This window comes from Momordica charantia, unplaced genomic scaffold (assembly GCF_013281855.1).
Source record: "Momordica charantia cultivar OHB3-1 unplaced genomic scaffold, Mcharantia_2.0 BLBB01000014.1, whole genome shotgun sequence".
NCBI lineage: Eukaryota > Viridiplantae > Streptophyta > Magnoliopsida > Cucurbitales > Cucurbitaceae > Momordica > Momordica charantia.
Window position 1 is genome coordinate 4,815 of NW_028275170.1, and position 8,067 is coordinate 12,881.

General features: G+C 29.5%; 1 pseudogene; it reads right to left on the reverse strand.

Moving 5' to 3' along the window:
- Positions 1-278: 278 nt before the first annotated feature.
- Positions 279-7,788, reverse strand: LOC111018377 (WAT1-related protein At5g40230-like; annotated as a pseudogene).
- Between the last annotated feature and the right edge of the window lie 279 nt (positions 7,789-8,067).

The following is an 8,067-nucleotide window of genomic DNA, read 5'->3' on the forward strand; positions in this document are numbered from 1 at the left end:
TATTAAACATTTTCTAAAGTATACCCGGACTAGATAACCTATTTTTTTAAAATAACTCTAAATATTTTGGGTATCAAACTTGTAATTTAACCCAGAAAAATATAATTTTCAAAAGTGTTTTATAGTATTCTATATGTTCTTAATTAAGTCATCAGCTGGGGAAATCACATGATTTTACTGCACTATCTAATTTGTAATTTAAACACAAAATATAGAAGATAGAAACAAAAAAAGAATACAAAACATTATCTATTCAAACAAATCAATCCATCTTACTATACATGTAGAATCTTTGATTAAATTTTCTCCAATTGAATGGGTGACTCAATCAAAAATTGATCTTCAACTCCATCCACCATGAACACTTATATAGACAAACATATACTTACATTCTTATTGGACAGATAAATCATGTCTAATATATTCACAAAATACTTAGTCACTTTGGACTTTAGAGCTTTGCAACAATGGAGTCTTATCTTTGGATGAAGACTCCAAGCTTGAAAACCCACACTGTTCCATCAAGTCTCCTTCTTTTACTTTTCCCCACATTATAGAGTAAAACCCACTTGCTATTATTATTGCTCCAATAATACTGCCACAAACAAGAATGGAATGGAAATTCAATCCCTTCACTTTTATTTTACTAGAGAAACTCAATGTTGGAAGCATAACTTCCAAAAGTGGAGCGAAGAAAGTTTGAGTTGATAGTCTTCTTTTTTTTTAACTATTTCAAGGTATGGATGAAATGGCCATTTCCATATGTTACAATAACAAATATTTTTCTTCTTTTTTTTTCACTCTCTTAGGAAAAACGAACCTTTCATTGAGAAAAATAAGGAAAGAAAATAAGAGAACAAAGAACAAGTCAAGGGCTATGAAAAATACCAGCCTATGAACCAGGAAACCTCCCAACAAACTCTACAACAGAAAGCTCCAAATAAAACTAAGAGCTAACGGAAAATTTATAAAAGTGGAAACTGAAACTGGCATTAAACCTAGCCACGGATCACACCTCCCAAGATATCTTTTCATCTCTAAAAATTCTATTATTCCTCCCTAAGCACAAGCCCACGATAACAAAACTAATTAAATAACTAGCATAGATCTTTCTCTTTATCCTTAAGTTGAGGAATCTTTTCCATCAAAAAAGTCTTGATGTATATTCTATTTATCATTGATTTACTTGACAATGATATTCAAGTTATTGTTCTCTTTTTGGAGCAATCTATTAAAAATGTGAATACGTGAATATAGTTCCACATCTATTAGGATAGTGCATGGATATTCATATTGTATTAGTAAGGACAACATCTACATTAATACGAGGCTTTTTGGATGAAACCAAAACAACTATATAAACTTGGGCCTAAAATAAACAATTATCATATTAATATAAGGTTTGTTATCCTAACAAGTGGTACATAGCTATGATCTATGGGTTCAGCTCTATCAAAACTATCAGCCTGCAAAAAGCTATTGATATAGTCAAATGAATGACTATTTGAAGGAATACTTAGTTTTTTGTTCCAATGGAAGATTCGGTGGGGATACAACCATAGGCCCACATCGTCTAAAAGAAGGAAAGATCCATGAAATATTTTAGCTGAAAGCAAAAGAAAAATCATTATGGTTTAAGTTCAAAATGGACAATACATACCATTGTATAATTATGAAGGCGTTCATGACCCTAAAACAAGTGCTAATTTACATATTTCAAAATCAACCTAAATATTTATTGAAATAGTAAAAGAAATATTTATTGAAATAGTAAAAGTAATGGCTAACTAACGACAAATTATTGAATACGACCTCCACAGTGTAGCTATCCTAATAAGATGTAGGTTCGAAAATCTATAAACTTCCGATAATCGTTTGAAATATGTCTTGTAATTTCTCCCTCATATATCTAATAGGATAAAACTACCAGCTGCACTATTCTAGCCTACTCTAATCATTTCTCCCTACTGACGTTCCATTTTACCCATATTTGTAATTACTTTTTCCATCTCTACCATATTTAACTAACATTCACTATATGTTATATTTGCCATGAGCCACAAAATAATAGTGGAGAAACCAGAGAGAACCACAAAAAGAGAGAGAGAGGCACCTTCCAAGATAGAGATCATCCCCAAGGAAAATGACACCAGTAGCAGCTGCAATGGCAATTGAGAGTGGCCTAAAACTTGATACATAAACAGGCCCTTTGACATGTACACCCCATGTATGAATTGCAGAGACTAAGAGTTGGCCCACACATCCCTATCAAGTACAAAAACAAAAACTCCACATTTAAAGCAAACCACAATAATCTCTTCTTTTGAGCTCACCAGAAAATCTTCCAAGTCCTTTTCCCTTCTTGATTACTTACCATGTTCAAAACAGCAACAAATTCCAGACCGCTTTTTAGCTTCCAAGCATTCAAGTTTCCCTCTGCCAATAGGCATATTGGTGCAGCAATTATGGCCTCGAAAACATAGAACAACCACACCACAACTAGTTCATCTGGATACATCTTCACCGCTTGGGTCTGTAAATAACACTCGTTTAAGTATAATTATCCATTATAAAACATTAGACTCAAATTTACTTTCTCATTTCAAAAGTTAACTCAAGAGGTAAAATTGGTTTTTCCTCACACTTGTAAACCAACTTCAACGCCTTTTACAACTAATAGTGATAATCCAACAGATTTTCTGAAGGTCATCGACCGTGCGGGAAACTGTGAGGCCCCGGTTGTTAATACTTACTCTAGGAGGAGTAAAAATGGAATTTCTCACTCATAGCTAGTTACGCTGCAGCCTGCAGGAGAGTTTTCCAGCACTCTTGAGTCAACTGGTGTTTCTTTGTTGTATTGCCTATGGACTTGCTCTTTCAATACCACAACGAGAGGTTTACAGAAACTAAAGGTTCGTTTAGTAACGTTCTTGTTTTTTGTTTTTTGTTTTTGTTTCTTTATTTTTAATAAAAAACAATGAACTACATGACCTCAAGATCCATGAATTCAAATATGATAAAAGAATCTTTCTATTTGTGTTTTGCAACAAATTAGAAATGGAAACAAGAAAGAATAAACTTCTTTTGGTTGTTTCCAAAATTTCTATATAATTTTAAGAATGTTCCTAAAAAATGAGAAACATGAAACATAATTAGTTGCAAAATGCTTAAATTTTTTATGAAAATTAGAAACAAGAAAGGGAAACATTACCAAACAGACCGTAAAATGTTGCATTGCATATACATAATTTGTAAGCAGTATATGAGAGATGCTGCATATACAAAATATACATGAGAATACTTGCAAAATCTTTGATATTTTTAGCTCTTGGAATTAATAGTCTCTGCGCTAACCTCTCTATTAAGCTCAGCAAATTAACAAGCCATTCATTATTCAATGATACATGTTCTTTATTACACAAGAATAAAGGGAGGTTAGAGGAAAATTACCAGAATAATGTACCATAAAGAGTTGAGAAGGTACTGAGCAAAAAAGCAGAGGCCACCCCATGATCCAGTTTGGTTCAGAAGAGGCCAAAGGATGAGGAGGAAGATTCAATTTTGTTGGCCCAGAAAAGGGGTTTGATAGAACGACTGGACCTTTATAAAGAACCACTACTAGTGCACCTGATATGGATACTACCGAGCCAATGATTTTGGCTATGCTGCTTGAGCTTTTTATTGCTAGTTTCTCCATCCTTACCAAAAAGGAATGACACCATATTTAGTATATATTTCTTACATTTGATTATAATTATAATTCTTTCTTAGCGTAAATCTTACATTCCTACCCAAATTATAATCTTGTCTTAGAAGAAACAATTTCATTGATGTATGAAATTACAAAATAGGCCAATAGGATTGAAAAGAGCTATAGTTGTGGGGAAGGGGAGCATTTACCACACGAAATGACCAAAAAAAATAATAGATTCAAAAAATCGGTCAAAAGGTAGCTCTTTTCCGTTTGAAGATTTGCTAATTCCTATCTTTCCATGTTATTCACAAAACAGCTCTAATAACGGTAACGGGGAGTCCGAGTTTTGCTCCCTATATCCAGGGCACCTGTGCCTGCTCCAAGATCCAAATCTAAGAGTCATTAAGGATTTTGAATATTAAGCTCACTGGAAGGTTTGAACTTGAAATCTCTAAATTAGTATGACCAAAAGATCAAAAGTCCTTGCCACCAAGGCTGCCACCGCTCACAATTTATAATCTTAATTCTCTTTTAGCTAATTGGAAAGTTTTTTTTTAACCTTCCTTAAACTTGGGTTTTTTCTCCATTGGCCTTTTGTAATATTCCATACGTAAAATGTATTGTTTCCTATAAATAATTTTTAAAAAAAAGGTCTACAATTTGATAACGTTGAACTTTTTACAGTTTATTTGTAAAAAAATAAAAAATAATAATAATAATGCTGAAAAAATATAAATCAAACAATCATATAAAATGTAAGAAGGTATTTTAGGGAAGGAGACGAGGTAAAGGCAGAAAATGTATATTACTATCAAAATGTGATTGAAAAAACTCATTTGCAGACAAAGATGGTTTATTTTCACCCCTTAAAAGGAGACCTGGATAAAAAAAATTATTGAAATGATATGATTCTTTTTACCAATCCAAAAATAAAATAAAATAAAATAAAAATCTAATACATTTAAGAGCGTGTTTAGTCTAGCTAGTATTTTGGACGGTTAAAACAAGATTTGAAATGTCAATGTCAATGAAAATGTCGACATTCCAATCTTACAGAAATGTTGACATTATTGTAATTGTGAAAATTTATGGAAATTGTATGAATTAGTAAATAAAACCTTAGTTGTAGCTTAATTAAATTATAATTGATTACTTTTAACCATCAAATGTAAAAGTATGACTAACTTGCCGATAAAAATTTCCATGTCAATAGAAATGTGTCGAAACAAGATGATGAAGATTGATAGAAATTTTATGAATTAGTAAATTGAATTGTAATAATGCTTAATTATGTTTTATTGATAATATATATATAATTAATTAATTAAATTGAGTTATTAAAAATTGGAGGATATGTTTGGAAATTTTGTAATTAAATTTAAAAATAAAATTAGGTAAAATTAGGTTAAAATAAAAAATTCAAAAGTAATTTAACATGAATAAAAAAAATACACAGGTCTATTGTTACAAAAATAATCTCAATAAGACAGTGGCATTGTTGCAAATATCAAAAAAGTGGTATCTAAAAGGTTAATTTAAACAAAATACGGAGGCACAAATTTGAAAGTCTTTTAGAACCATAATTATTTTTCATAAAGGTATATTTAAAAGAAAAAATATAAAAATTAAAATAAATGAATAAAAAAAAAAAAAAAAAAGAAGTGCAGCACTCTCCATCCCATATCGAAAACTTCTTGGGAGGGGAGGGGAGCGCCTCTATAAAAAGCCCCTCCCGCTTCCTTTCCCTCATCAATTTCTTTGGTAAAATTAATGGGCTGGGCTTCATTTTTATGGGCCCGACTTTACGTTAAATTCCTTTTTTGTAAATGTAGTTGTTTTTTTCAATTTATAATTACGAATTAAAAAAATTCAAAAAAAAACAAATCAACTTTAAAATATTAAAATAAAATAAAAACACCCGAGAGTTGATCGCTAAAAAAATAATTTTAAAGTAATTAATTTTGTTTCCTTCTTTTTTTTCCAACATTAACTTTTTTTTCTCTCTTAATTATCACTGTTGTCCCCGATTTTCTTAACCTTTTTTTCTCTCAAGTGTAATGTTCTCTTAGTGATATGATGATTCTAAAATTACTTTTTAAAATAAATATTAATAATTCGTTCATCTTAGTAATATGATGATTCTTAAATTACTTTTTAACAAATATTAATAATTCAAAAGCAACTTTAGTTATTTTATAATAAGAGTGAACTTTATATGGTCTTTTAAGCACTTCTTTTTAAGTTAAAATACTTTTTTTCTTCTTTGATCAATTCGTTATTGATTGTTTGGTCCCTACTTTATAGTAAAAAGTTACACGATTTTTAAAATGTAGGACAAAAAATATGCTTTTCCCTTAATATTTTTACATCATATATCAAACTCAACCCAATCATTTGCCCTATCAAATCTAATAAACTTTGAAATTTACTTTTAAAGCAATTTAAGATTTCGATACAAAAAAAGCGGACATGTCTTATTCCTGTATCTTTTACCCACCTATTAAAACATGAAAATTGTTTCATATTTTTCAATATATTTTGGAAATTTTTTTTATTGAACTTTTTATCTAGTTGAAAGAATATTGGTTAAGTAATGACTTACAATTATTTTCTGGTATCATTATTAATTTAAATTATTAATAAGTTTTTAAAAATTTCTTCATCATCATTCTTTTCAAAAAAAAAATTAATAATAATAATAATATCACCATTAATGTTAAGAACAAAATTCAATAATATCACTGAATACTTGTAGAATTTTCGCTATTTGATTTAAAATTAAGTTTAAATATGTTTTAATTCTAAATATTTGGATGTTTAGTTTTTATTTTAGTCCCTTATATTTTAATATTTTCAATTATACCTTTCTTTTCTTTTTTTTCCATTTTGAGTTCAACCATTGTGGGTGGAGGACTCAATCATCCACTTTTAGAATAATAATAGATGTTTTATCCGCTCAAATCGGTTTCATTAATAGATGTTAAGTGTTTCGGGTGGTAACCTTACATGACATGTTACTTTGTGAATTGACATAAATTTAAAGGAGAAATTAGGTCATCTGAGAGAAAAAAAAAATTAATTTCTCCAAATTTCTAAGTTGGCAAAATTTTCGATTACTTTACTTAATTATCATGCCACGTAAACTTACCCTAAGTCACATTTAACATCTATTAACAGAGTATAATAGAAAAACATTAAAATGTAATGGATTAAATCAAGACTTTTTAAAGAATAAGGATTAGATTGAAAAGACAGTCAAATTGAGAGATTAAAACATATATTTGAAAAATTGAATAACAAAAAATTCTTTTAAATTTATTATATCATTCTTAATGAAATTGAAACTCTTAAAATAAAATATAAATAAAAAATAAAATTTATTTTGAAAATCTTTTTCAAACGAATAAAATAAGAAAAAAGAGTTAAAAATAACTTTTAATCCCGATACTTTAATTACTTTCAAAAATGTACTAAAGATTTAGTTCCTAAATCTAAATTTGTACTGATTTAGTTTCTATGCTTTTTGAATTTGTAACAATTTAGTTCTAAAATTTAATATGCAACATTGTTTCTTATTTATATATCTCTATAAAATGATGAGATACCAAATGTGTTTTTTAAGGCCCATTTGATAACGGGTGTAAAAATTATCAAAGTGAGCATAGTTCAATAGTAATTGGACTATATCTTCAATCATAGGTTCTGAGTTCGATCTCTACTCTTACATGTTGTATTAAAAAAAACCAAATATTTGTTTTGAAGGGCCGTTTCATAATATTTCCATTTTTGTTTCTATTTCAAAATAGAATTGCGTAGGCAAGGATCGTTGAAATATTTTTATTTATGTTTTAAAACAAATAGAAAACCGAACAAAGAAAACAAAACAAGTTTTCAAAATTTCACTGAATTTCGAAAGAGAGAGAGAGAGAGATATAAGAAAGGGGAAGAAAATTATACCGAAACAGAACAGCTAAGATGAAGGTGAGAGCGGGAATGAGGTTGCTAATGGCGGAAGCAAGCGTCGGCGAACTGTACTCGAGACCTTTATACGACAACAACTGACCTCCCACCCTTCACAAGCACAACAGATTCAGAAATCGCACAGAAAAAAAAACAAAGTTCGAATCGAATCGGAATCGAAATCGAAATTGAAATCGGAAGTTTGCAATAAAATTAATTCTCCGGCCTACCCGATCGAGGAGAGGATTCATTTGGGAATGAGATAATTGTCAACTTGGTTTCCAAACACATTTTTAAATTCTAATTAACTCGTAGTTTACTTCTTACCTACTTCTCTTTTCAAATTTGAATTTACACATTTTTCAAACACATTTTCAAATCAATCATCAATCAAACTTTCCAATCAAATTTAC